Here is a 14,150-nt window from a genome sequence, read left to right on the forward strand (position 1 = left end):
GCTTTGAAGAACTAGAAAGAGACAATGCCTCAGAAATAACATTTGGTTATTTAAAATGATGAGGCTAGAATCATTGCTTGAAATTAGTCTTGGCATCTAGTATCTTTTTGATTTGAAATGATTGTACTTTCTCTGATTTTCATGCTTTGATGCTTTTCAAAAGAAGAACTTGTTCTATTATATCTGATCATTCTTTCTATGGAAAGAGCTACTCTTCAAATTGTTTGACTTTAATAATTTCTTTCAGCATTGCTTAATTTTTGCCTTTGAGTGTTAAATTAAGCATTTCCTCCCAGATAGTACATTCCATCTTGGAGTGAAGTTTGTTACTACTAAAAGTGTTCTAAATAGACACAACACATTTTGTCCTTTAGGGAAGCTCCTTAAAACTCAGGATGGCTTGAAGGGAGCTTTCTGAAGGATTCAGAAGGCCAAAAGCTTAGAAGCTTCAGGAAATCTGTCCCTATCCTTCTTCAAGCTTATAAAGGCCATAAGAAGAGCTGCAAGTAATGCTCAGAAAGCCCAAACTTCCTTCAAGAGGCTTCCACTAGGCAAGCTCCTGGTGACAGAAGAGCCAAGGTGCCCAGGGAAGTCTCAGGGAAACAGAGCTGCTTGCAAGTTGTCTGGTGAGCTCAAAGTGTTCTGTTTTTGTGAGTTGTCACTCATGAAAACCTGGGCTTTCGTAATATGGCTGCCAGAGTCTATATAAACCACAAGAAACTTGTTGATTTAAAAATTGAGCATTGGTGTTTTCCGTGTGTTGATCTGTAATTAGTTTCTTTCTGCAGTGAGGAGGCATCTATTCAGTTCTGCACAGGAATAGTATGGCACACTTAATTTTTGGTTTGTTTTTTTCTATTCAGTTTTGACTTGTCACCCACTTGCTCAGTGCTCATAAGGTTATTATAATTAGTCATAAAGCATAAAATACAATTTAAAAATTAAATAAATTCAATTTTCTTATTTATAATTTTTTTTTGTATAAAATCACAGCCGTGTATTCAATAGCCTGAATATTTGTCTAATTGTCCTTTTCTGGGTGGCTGTTGTAGTCTGATATATTAAATGTTAAATAAATAGCTAGTAAACCAATAAGCGAATGTTCTCAAAATAAAAACTATGAAAAAAAAGTTTTTGGTAATTACTAAATTATACTTTTTATTCCTTTTTTATTTTCTTCTACAATACATTCTATAGAATTATTTTGCAGAAATGCATTTACCTAAGTTTGAGATAAATTCTAATTAGTTGATTAAACTGAAAAAAAAGAAATCTTGCATTGTCAAATGAATTTAATAAATTAATTTTTTCATGGACATTAAAATAAAGGTGACATGCCAGCATATTGTCAAGTTGTCACTGACTAAATGTCCTTGACTAAATTGCTGGACCATAACTTGGAGAAAAGTTGGTGAAACCAAAATTTACTGACGGCTGGCCTTGAAAATTTAGAGGCATTAGTTCATAATGCCTATCTTAGAGAGTTATGGAGTATGGAAGACTTTTGCAGGAGATAAAGAAGGAATAGTGAGTAAGATATCTAAGCAGGATAGACAGGAATTTTGACATCTAGGTGTGTGTTTTCTCTCCTTCTAGTGGGAACATTGAAGGGGGATTATCAAGAGATGGGAATAAACAGAATAAGGTACTTTAAATGAACACGTTATAAAATGATAACTAGATTCCACTACAAGAAAAGACTCTTCATAAAGTAGTATCTGGAATGTGGATGTCTGCATATAAAAAGAAAAAATTAAAGAAAGGAAGGAAGAGAGAAGAAAGAAGTAAACAGAATCAACACAGTTCACACAGAAACCACACACAAACCAATCAAAGGAAAAAAAAAAAAGGAAATGAATAAACAAAATATAGCAAGTGAATTAAACAGCTTCCTGTAAAACCTGGTACTGGATATCAATTTAGTTTCTGCAAAACAGTTTTATTAAAAATTAGAGGTAATCAACATGTTGCAAAAATGCAAACCTATTTTTAAAATATCTAAGAGTTAAAGTAAATCCCTATGATTCAATGTAAAGACACCACCACCACCACCACCACCACCAACAACAACAACAAAAAAAACTGATGAGAATATGACTGAGAGATTGAAGAGACATTTCAAGAATTATATAAATATGACTAGTGATTATATGAAAGAATGTCATGTGGAAGTGCAATGTAAATCATTCTTTAAAAATAAAAACTGGTACTATTGTGTGAAGCATCATACAATACAATACAATACCATCCAATATAATAAAATGACTAAAGAGCATCAGTTTTTAATCAATTATTTTCAGGAACTGGATAGAAGCATATGTCCCAACAGAATATACTATAATAAAGGATGCCATGTTCTACACTGTCATTAATAAATGGGGCATTTCTTAACTGACATACTTTTCTAGATCTAATAGATTTGACCATTGGCAATATTGATGAAGCAATCTTGAAGCTCATGCTAAACAATGAAGCATTGTTTCCTGGTTGTAACATATCTGAAATATAAAATTACCCACTACTTGAATTGCTAACAGAAGATGAAGCTTCCCAGTGAAAGGAAAAAGTAATTTCCATTGAAAAAAATGTTACTTGGGCATTTTTTATTCCTAATGGAAAGATTAAGAAATATTGAAAAGTACATTGCTTGAAGATGTATGCACAATTTATAGGAAAATACATCATACTTTTGTTTCGTTCTTTGATACAAGCAATATAAATTTTGAAGGGAGTTGGAAATATTCAGATTCCATCTGAGCACAGGAAATTAGATACGAGGTTGTAGAGTCAACTTTTCCTAGTTGACAACATGAAGCAAATCTGGAAAACAGGATTCTTATTTTATAGTCTTTTCACTTATTATTGTTCTGCACAATAATTTATTTTTGATAATAAATACTTATTGATTCTTTCTTAAGACATTGTTATGAACATAACTAAATGCTGCTGTTCTGTTTTTTCACACAATTCTTACGTAACTATTAATTGTTCATATTTATTTTATATATGTGCACATATTTGTGTATTTGTGTGTAAGTGTGTACAGATGTTTACATGTCAGAGTGTGTATATAGAACTAAGATGGAAACTTATTAGAATCTATACTCTTCTACCATGCGTGTTTCAGGGATTGAACTAAGGATTTCAGGAGTTGTAGAGGGCATAGCTTTAAAACAAAACAAAACAAAACAAAAAGTTAAACAAGTAGGTTTTTTTGTTTGTTTGTTTGTTTATTCAAAAGAAGGAAATGACATGTCTTTGTCTAGAAGGCTAGAGTGGATGTTCTCTAACAACTAGCTGATCCTTTGCTACTCTATGGAATGAGCCTTCATCAAATCCCTCAGAATCTGGAGCAATCCTCTCAGTCAATAGAACTTCTCCCTATCTTACCACAAACGCTTTCCTCAGCACTGTTTCTGTTAACTAACGGAATCCATTCTTGTGGTGAAGATCACAGGTGTTTTGCTATAGAAATATACTTCCTCAGCTCTAGAATCTTCCTTCCGAATAACTCCAGCTTGTGTTAAGTTGACAAGGAAAAACAAAACAAAACAAAAACCTATCCTATAATGTGTTTAAATTTTGATTTTTCCTATTAATTATAACTTGACAAATTTGTTCTGAAACTTGGCTAATTAAACTACTATTGCTATCCATATTAACCATTACTTTGATTTGGGTCTTGAAATAGATCATTCTATTTCTGTAATGCAATTTTCTGGAAAATCTACTGTATTTAAGTGGGCACTGTATTTATAAATGAGTTAACCCCTTCATTTTCTTGATTGTCTACATAGTTTTACTGGTATATCTTTTTAGAATCCATTCATTTATTTTTCAAAAATAGATATTCTGATGTATTTATCCAGAATTTCATTCAGCTGAATATCTTCAGATTCTGTTGTTCCTACTCTGGGATATAGGCAGGCTGAGAACTTTTGCACTCACTCTGACAATCTCTCTTTGTTCTTATCTATCATTCTTGCTTACCCATCATTGAACTTTAAAGTGTTATCTCAGTCATTCCTTCATTGAGAAGCTGGATTCTGGCTCTTTTGATGCTAAGCCATGAAAAAACTGGAGCATATGACTTGCTTCTAATGAGACACTTTGTCTTCCTCATGGCACTACATTGAAAATATGGTGGCCTCTTTCACATGAAAAATTCACTTAAAATCAAATACTTCTTTTTTCCTTATTTAATAAAGTATATTTTAATATAATATATTCTGCTTATGGTTTTCCATCCCCCCAGTTTCCCCTAGATTCTACTTTCCATTTCAAATATACCCCCTTTCTTTCTCCATATCAAGTATTTCTTATAGAACATTTTCCTTGTGCTGAGAAAGTAACTCAAATATTGGGAATAAATCTTCCTACACAAGCATCAATGCTGTAATTTAGATAACTAGTACCTATGTGAGAATCTATGCCACAGGGATTCACACCAGTAATCTCAGTGCTGTGTGGCCTGAGATAATAGAAACTCTTGGGCTTGTCTGAGCTTGTTAGCACCGGGTTCTGTAGGATATCCTATCTAAAGGAGGTACAGTCGGACACCACAAATCCTACTGAGGCCTCCACTTCTTCCTCATGAGCACGCACACTCACAGGGGCACATGGACTACACATGAATACACTTCCCGAGGCTCACATATGCATTTTTAAAAGGAACGTATTTTTCGTCATTGTTTTTCATGATTCTATGAATCTTGAATTTTATACAAGTATGTGGTAGTGGCGGCAGTGTTAGTGGTGTGTATGTGTGTGTGTATGTGTGTGTGTTTACATTTTTGAATTATGGATGATTCTCCCTAAACAAAATTTTGTTGTGTACAATTCAAAAAGAAGGGAGCTTCATTTTTTAATAAAAAAATCTAACAAAAGTATATTATAATCTGTAACAATACAGATGATTTTCTTTCTGTTTTGAAACTTTAGCACATTGGCATATCTCAAAATAGTTACCTATTATTATTTGATAATAGGTGTGAATAATTCCATTTACATTATATAATTAATTTTAACTCCGTGACATGTTGCAGTCTTATCTTGACATGCTGAAGTGTATGATTATATGCTTTGTTTCTTTCATTTGCTCCCTCATGTCTGGAAATTAGTATTTGCATGCATTGATTCTAAAATCTTAGATCAGAAAATGTCATGAGTACAAAATTTTCCTGCGGAAGCCTGCCACAATGACAAAGAAAGCTTAGTGTAGTTATGTATAGTGTTTCACTTATTTACTTCCAAGTGTCCTTGCACATCTTGCCACTTCTGCTTCCCTTGTAACATAGACTGGCAGTGACTCCATCACTTCCTTAATTTTCAGTCTCAGCTTTGTAACAGTTGAGTGTTAACTGTCTGTCCTAGATTGCTTCCTGTTGCTCTGGTAAATGTCATGACCCAAAGCAAAGAGTTTATTTTAGTCTTGAACTTAAGAGTTCATCATTAAAGAAAGCCAACCAAGACAGTCACTCAAGAAAGGATCTTGAAGCTGAAGCTAATGAGTATTTGATACTGGCACTCTGAGTTAAAGTAGTTATAGAACCTGCTTCACCTGCTTGGCCCTGGCACTGCCCATGTTGGATTAGAGCCTTCTGTGTTCATTGGAGATTAGAGGTGGCAACAAAGCAGTGAGACCTAGCCCTTTCTTCAGCTGAGGTTTCCTCTTCCCAGGTAACGGTTGGCTTGCCGCAGGTTGACAGCTGAAGCTTATTAGGTTAGTGTCTTTGCGAGTCTGTTGTTTCCATCTTCCCTCTGATCAGTCTTTAACTCACTCTATCATTCTTTCTCTGTATTGGTTTCATTTGGTAAGACAACTTGTAAATCTGACTTGAAATTTACACGTTGAAATTTATGTTTTGTAACTAAATCAAATAGACATGAACTTCAGATATTATTCACTTGTTTGCATACATTTTAGAACAAATGCACGATTTGTGTGTTCCCTCAATTAAAAAAAAATAAGAGATAGACAATGGTTTTTAAAAAAGCCTCTCACTTCTTAGAAGATTTTATATTCTTAGAACTACTTATTTTTGTCGTTTATTGAGGTAAAATTCAGTTTGGAGAACTATGTTTCCATGCCCTTACATAAGCTGTTTGATTTTTCTCTGGCTTTCTTTGTTTGGTGAAGTATCTGCTCACCAGGGGAGCATTCTATTTCTTACTTTGTGTCTGACCTCAGCTCCATTGCAGGAGCACAGTGTGGTTATGTCTGGTCTCCTCCCTTGTGCTTTAACTTTCCATGCCATTGAAGATCATCTAGAAAAGTCCATTAACCTAGTTTTCAGTTGGTTCTTCTACCTTTGTTCTCAGGTCTCCCTGCACACCGTCAGGTGAATGTAACTAACTGCCAGCACACTTTCATGTGGCCTGTTTGGCTCTGTGACTAGCCTGGGTTTCTGAAGTAGTGAATGACATTTAGGTTTCTATCAAGCACCTTTACTTTCCTATGTCACAACCTCTCTAGTCAGTACAATTTCAGCACAGCTGTCACTTGGGCTTCTGAGAACTCTGCCTCTCCTTCTAGTTCAAGGGTCCTACACAGTGTCTCTCTAGTTTTCTGTCTTAGGCTTAAAGGTAGGAAGTTTGAAGTTTAGCACTTTTATTCAGAAGACAGAGTCAATGTTCTTGGGATAATCACCAACAAATGGCAACAAAATTTATGGTCACTAATATGCCAGTTTCCAAGTCCTATAAGGACTGCTTTTAAAAAGCAATATTTTGGTACTTTTTTTTACATTTTGAATCTTCTCCACTCCCTACCCTCAAATAAATTACTAACTCTTGGGTTTAAATGATAGATGCTACAGATCAACAAATTTGGTTTGAATTTCCATCATGATTATAATTTTCTGTCTCCTTTCCAGTCACAACTGTTGACTGTCCTGTCCTTTTCTTCTGCTTTTTAGGGATCCACAGAAATACAGTAAGGTCATTTAGATACTCCACTATAATCTCTCTATTTAAACTGATCAGAAATCTGTATACTAAAACAGAGAATGCCTTATACCATGTTCTGCTAATGGATGTTATTAGTAGAAGTAATTTAAGCATACATTTCTGTTTTATTAGCATGTATGGATTTTGTACATGTCCACAATGTATTTATATCACAATGTTAGCATCTCTTGTACTCCACACAAACACTCATTAATTCCCTCTGTCTACCCATCTAACACATCTTTTGCATTCATGTTTTATTGTAACTTCATTCCTATCGATTGTAGAATAGATAAGAGCCCAGTAATTGGAGCATGTGTATCTCCCCAGCGACTAGCCCATCAGAGGACATGTATCTCCCTCTGTTACTGACCATGAAATGAATACCAACTTGTTAAAGAGGCTGGAATCCACACAGCCTCTCCTCCTTCTGTAGAAGGATGCTTAAGAGCCCAGCATTATGTAGATATTGTCAAGGATTTATGAGCACAAGAATTCAATAGCCATGCGATGGCACCAGAGGCCAGTGTTCCACACAGCCATCTCCTTCACCTCAATTATGTGGTTTTGATACCATTTTTCTTTCCTTTTCTGTGATATTCCCTGAGCATTGGAGCAAGTGATATGGATTTTCCACGTAGGCTAGGCATTTGACAGTTCTGTATGCTCACTACTTCTATGTACGTATGAGCCTTCATACACATTGTTGACCACTGGAAAGAGCACTGTGTACCAAATTTGACAGAAGCAGAAGCAGTCTATCATCATAAACATAGTTATTCAAAAGGTAATTTGACAAGTTTATGGCATGCTTTTGGGAAACAACAGTAGCTTTCTTAATGAAACCTCTAACTCTCTAGTCTTGTTTCTCTTGAGTTCTATTATAGTCTCTCTCTCTCTCTCTCTCTCTCTCTCTCTCTCTCTCTCTGTGTGTGTGTGTATGTGTGTGTGTCTGTGTCTGTGTACTAGTGTGTGTTTATTTTTCTTTTTTATTATTATCATTTATTACAATCTATTCACTTTGTAGCCCAGCTGTAGCACCCTTCCTAGTCTCCTTCCAATCCCACTCTCCCTCCCTCTTCTTCTCCTATGCCCTTCTCCAAGTCCACTAATAGGGGAGGACCTCCTTCCCTTCAGTCTGACCCTAGCCTATCAGGTCTCATCAGGACTGGCTACATTGTATTTACAGGCAAACGGTGGGAACTAGAACAGATCATCTTGAGTGAGGTAACTCAGAAGCAGAAAGACATTATTTTAATTTTTAAATTCCTAGATAAAATTATCAATTAATTATAAATTACATAATATCTACATCACTAGTTCCATCTAGTTTCTTTAAAAAGTGTCTCAGATACCATCATTTTTTTTATGACAACAAAAGATGTAAAGACCAGCTTAGACATTTGCATATAAGCAGAAGAGATGAACCATGTAGTCAGCTCTAGAAGATTATTGCTGTTGCCTTCCTGTCAAGGATATCCCTGTGACTTTTTAATTGTATCTTTTATTTTTTTTAATGCTGTTTGTTTTAAATTCAACCAGTGCCAAATGTTCAAATTATGAAGAAGTAGATCCCGTAAAGCCTTATGAACCACTTTCATTTTCACACTTACGTGCCTCATGTTGCAGAGGAAGTAGTGTTCACAAAGCCCCAAGTCAGCAGAAGAGTCACCTTGAATGCAATTGCAGTCATGAGCATGTTGGTCAATTTTATTGTTGTTGGGACCAAATGCCTGACCAATGCTGCAGAATGCAGGAAAGCTTTCTTTTGGCTGATACATTGCGGACATAGCCCATTGTAGTACAAAAGACATGGACAGAGAAGTAAGAAGCAGGTGATCACATTGATTTCCCCGTTAAGAGCTAAAGTTGAACGCTATTGCTCAGCTTGCTTTAACGTTTTTACCCACTGTGGAGCTCTAGACACACACATTCAGGATGAGAATTTCTACCTCAATAAAACTTCCCTTTTAATTTTTATTTTTTATATTAATCACAGTTTATTTAATTTGTATCCCAATTATAGCCCCTTTCTTTATTCTCTCCCAATCCCACCCTCTCTCCCTTATCTCCTCCCTGCCCCTCCCCAAGTCCACTGATAAGGGAAGTCCTCCTCCCTTCCATCTGACCATCATTTATCAGGTCTCTTTAGGACTGGCTGCAATGTCCTCCTCTGTGGCCTAGCAAGGCTGCTCCTCCCTTGGGGAGGTGGGGAGGCAAAGAGCCTGCCACTGAGTTCAATAAAACCGCTTTGGAATGTGTTCTCAGACACAGGTGTGTCTGCTGGTGATTCTAAATCCCTCCATGTTGACTTTCAAGATTAATCATCATGAACCTTCTGATGTTGGTTCAGTGGGAAAACATGCTTTCCCTACAGTGATGACCTGAACTGTATCGCTGGGACTCACTTGGGAGAATGACAGACCTGAGTCCATAAAGTTGTTCTCTGACCTCTAATTATGCATTGCGAAATTCATTTACTCACACCCAGATGCATACATATAGACACACACTATAACTAAATATCACAGCAGTTTATTCCAAAGAATAGCTAAGTAGCTTTTATCATATTTTCATGATATTATGTAGTCAAACTTATTTTTCAGCAATTTCACTGCATATATAGACACTTTAAAACATATTTACAAATTTTTAAGCCCATTAGTAAATTTTTGAAACACATATCTTTGGGTGAGATATAATGAGGCAGAGGTCATGAAAGAAAAGAGCTAAAATACTGTCCCACTCCTAGCCCTCCGAGAAAAACGCAGCATGCCACACAAAGCCACTGGAGAAAACATCACAGCAAGTCACGAGGCCAAAAGAAAACAGAACTGAGTGACTCCTTTCACTGTGGTCTCCTCAAGAACACACTGCCTCTTCATGCTTCAGTGAAGTACCATTAAGTTATATTTATGAATATGTGATGTAAGATGTGAAACTTGAAAGGAGGCTAGACAATGAACAGAATTTTAAATAATTTATATGGTTGAAGGAATTGAAGGCAATGGTCTGACAATAAATAATGTCAGTATTAGTACTGGAAAACAACAATAAAAATTGAACAGGGAGGCTTCCACAAAATTGGAGTGTTTGGACGAGCCCCTTAGTTGTAGAGTGCTGCCATGGTCTGTAAATTACAAGGATAGAAAACAGGGCACAACTTTCAGCTTCATATCTCTGAAAAGAATTTGGTACAGAAGTAAGAACTCACAGATAAAAAAAAAAAAATTAACTTTCCTTCTGACCAGACAGAAAACAAACAAAAACAGAGTACACTTAGGTGGGAAATTATAGTGAATGGAATTCAAATCCACAATTGTATAACTTTCGGTGAGTTATGTATTGTTTTCTTCTTTTACTGCATACTCATACAAATACTAGAAAAATTATATTTGGGGGAACAAATAAAATTGGGTGTACTGTAATAAAGGGTTTGCTGGGTAATATTTATAAATACAAAAACTGAAAATAAGGTTTTCTTTTTCCAGGGCAGCAATTGAAAACATAGGTAAGATATCTCTCCCAACTTCAAAAGAACTGTGAATATCAACATATACATTATTCAGTTGTCTTTAAAGAAACAGAACTGATATAACACACAGACAAAGGTGGAACACACACATACACACACACACACATAGAAGGCACATGCACATTCAGAAGTTATATGCACTCACATTTTGAGAAGGCATACATACAACCACAGAAGACACACACAAACAGAGAGAAGGCATGCACACACACACACTCAGAAGACACACACACACACACACTCAGGAGGCATACACACACAGAGAGAAAGCAGGCACCCACCCACACACACACACACACACACACACACACACTAACAGGAATTTATTAGACTGGCCTATAGGATACAGTCTAGGTATACCAACAATGAGATAGCTGCTAAATCTGAGAGTGTGGATGTCTCAGAAGTACCAATCTGACACCAAAGGTCTAGGGGAATTCCTGAAATGCTGTTGATCTTCAATCTGAGTTGAAATACTAAATCAGTTTGTTGAAAATAAGTGAAAAAAAAATGTGCCAGAAGCAGTATGGATGACCTTGCCACCAGAAAGTGACATCCATATTTAGTCAAGACTATCCTTCCCAGGAGTGGCCAGCAGCTTGACCTCTAGTTGATGACTCATGCAGTCAAGTCAACCATGACTAGTCATGATACACTACAGCAGAACTTTTCCCCATTGCTTCAATTTAATACAGTACGGATCTAGGGATGGTTGATTATTCTTCTAACTACAGCTTATGCTTTCACATTTTTATCATTTAAAACAGCATAGTTCAAGACACGATTCTTCAGAATACAAGAACACAGAGTTTCCATGGAAAGGTGGGAGCTTGTCTTTCCTGGAGGTATGGCTTCTTCTAAGCAGATTAATTTGGACTCAGTTGTTCAAACTATTTCAGAAGTAACCATTTCACTGGCTTCTGCTTCTAAATCCTTGGTTCATAGATAACAAAAGCATCCCAATTATCAAAGTAAATATGCACCACTTCTCTTCTTATTTGAACCATAGTACTCTAGAACTAGAATATTTTTGTTAATATAAACCAGTCTTTAAGGAAATGGTTGATTTACTCAACGTTTGTATGGTCTTCAAAGTGTAAGGCAACAGCATGAGAATAAAGAGAAAACAAATTCTAAACAACAAAAACACATAGCTTGGATACTGAATAAGCAGGTTTTTGTTTTGTTTAGTCTGTGTTAAAATTTCTACCCTGTAGTTCTTAAGATGCAGACTCATCTTTTCCTATTCATTGTACTTTAAAATGATTTTTCTCCCTGTGGCTCTATACAGCTTTTCCTAAGTAACTTGTTCTTCTCATTTGGGATGCTACTCCTCCTCTCAATAAATCGTTTCTCTTTGCAGAAGTTTGTGTCCACACATATTCAACATTTCTGACCCTATAAACAGGCTGGGTATCTCACTAGTGATTCATACAATATTCAGAAAGAACAGTGTATGTTTTAAATGCTTAGTCCATGCATTCATAAAAGATGTACCACACACCTTAAAGATTTGATTTTTACCGTTTTTTAAAAAAAAATTATGAGTGCTTTGTGAAATTCACAATATGCACCCCAGTCACACTCGTCTTCCCCTCGCCTTGTACTGCCTTCCACCTTCAACAGAGAGAAAAAATCTCACACGGAAGCTGTAATGTGTCACAATGTGTCTCACAGTGTACACTTTTCTCCAAACCACTTTGCTTGCAAATGTTCATTGCAGTGACTCTTTAGTCTAGTTCGAGGCCTCTCTCTGGCTTTTACTATACTGCCCATACTGGAACCTCACTGGGATTCCTCTAGGATATCCTGTTATTGCCCTGTGTCATTGGGATATTGTAGTTTTGGATCATCAAGCCCCTTTCTGCACTCCAGCAGTTCATTGCTGGGACGATTGCTGGGACGGGCCAATATCTCTGGGCCTAAAGGATACCTGATCTGCTCAGCCCCCTAGCTATACTGCTCTCACACCCTTGGGGTCAGCTCACCAGCAAGCCCTCATACCCAGAGCCAGCTGCCCAGGCCAGGTTCATGGTCTGCTCTCCCAAATGCTGGAGCTGACAAACATCAGGACCACCCCTCCTGCTCCCATGACCCCAGGCCAGATCCCCCACCTCAACAGGAGGTGAGGAGCAAAGTGGGAGGAGGGTATCCTTTTCTTGTCCATGCTAAAATGGGAAAAATGGCTCGGACCAGCTCTCCCACACTCATATCCCCTGGAATGGCTCACCTGCAGCTCCTGCAATGTGCGGGGAGCTCTCCCAAGTACTTCATTTGGTAGAAGCAGTTTCAGCTCTTATTCTCATACCTCCTGGGCCAGCTCTCCATTGGTGCCGAGATGAAGGACAGGGCCAGTTATATACAGCCCTCAGACATCAACATGTCCCCAGGCGGCAGCCCGGATGAGGGGACACCTGTCTGGTCTTTGTTGATAACAGACCCCTGCTGCTACAGGACCACAGACCATGGTTGTGCAGGCCAGTATCTCACCGGGATTCCTGGTCACTAACCTTGAATCTCCAGTTCTGCATCTCTTCACTGTGCCCACATCCTTCTGTTTCTCTTTCTCTTCCATTTCTCCACGACCTACTTGGCTCTCAGTCTTTGAGTGTCTGTGATCCTCCCCGGAGTGGTCTCAGCAGTGTTATACCCTGGTGGTGTTTTATGGCACCAGGCAGGGGTCATCTCAGGCATGGTCTACCTCCCACCCACACTGAGGCGTGCTCGGTTCCAAAATGGTGGTCTTCTCAGGCTAGCTGCCTGTGCAGGCCACATGATGCCCTTCTGGGGCTTGCTCTTCATTTGGCCTGCCTCAGTGGCCCCATGAGAAGGTCATCTCTCTCTGGCTCACTCGTGCCTCTGGTCTGCGGTTCCAGGCAGGGTTCTTCTAGTCTCCAGCTCATTTCCAGTCCTGGGATACCTCGGGACCTGCGTGGTGTGGGACAGGGTCACTCCCTGTCTGGGAGCCCTGGTGCTGGACTGGTGGTTGTCTCTGCGTGCTTTTTTCAGGGAAGGTCAGTCTAGTGATTATCTGGGTGGTCACAGTTCAGAACACTGAGCACAGACACAGCCTCTCTCCTCTCTGCCATACTGACACACTGTGACAAGCAGCCACACCTGCAACCTAAGGGCAGAGAGTTTTGCCGTCTAAACATGGTAAATACTAGAGTCTTTGTGGACACATCCAATGACAACTAGATATGAATATATTTTGTTTTATAAATCTACGTATGAGAAAGGTAAACAGATGAAATGAAAATGAAGAAACAGAGATAAACCAGTACTCTAGATCACTAGGCTAGCCTCTGGGAACGTTTATTCCGTTTTAGACATACTAAAGAATCACCTTCCTTAAGTGTGGGAGATCTGCATTGACAAACTACTCCTTGTAAAGCACAGTTTAAGCCAATGCTATTAATCTCCTTTTACAATTTCAGCGCTGATCTTTCTGAAAGAAACCAGGCAACTTTGTCTATTACATCCTTTGTTCTTTGATATCTTATAATAGGTTATGTAAATATTAAATTTAAAAGACATCCAAAAGTAATATATAAAATATGAAATTAATAAGACCTATTCTACTTTGAGACTGAAATACTTCATGTATTTCATATTATTCACTTGTCATTAGTTGGCTATATATCAAGTTTGTTTTGTAAAAGAGTCT

At 37.6% G+C, this 14,150-nt stretch overlaps 1 pseudogene; it reads right to left on the minus strand.

The window, feature by feature from the left end:
- Positions 1–13,494: 13,494 nt before the first annotated feature.
- On the minus strand, positions 13,495–13,618 carry LOC132656709 (small nucleolar RNA SNORA17; annotated as a pseudogene).
- Positions 13,619–14,150: the final 532 nt, after the last annotated feature.

The sequence above is a fragment of the Meriones unguiculatus genome, chromosome 9, assembly GCF_030254825.1.
Source record: "Meriones unguiculatus strain TT.TT164.6M chromosome 9, Bangor_MerUng_6.1, whole genome shotgun sequence".
In the NCBI taxonomy this organism is placed as follows: Eukaryota; Metazoa; Chordata; class Mammalia; order Rodentia; family Muridae; genus Meriones; species Meriones unguiculatus.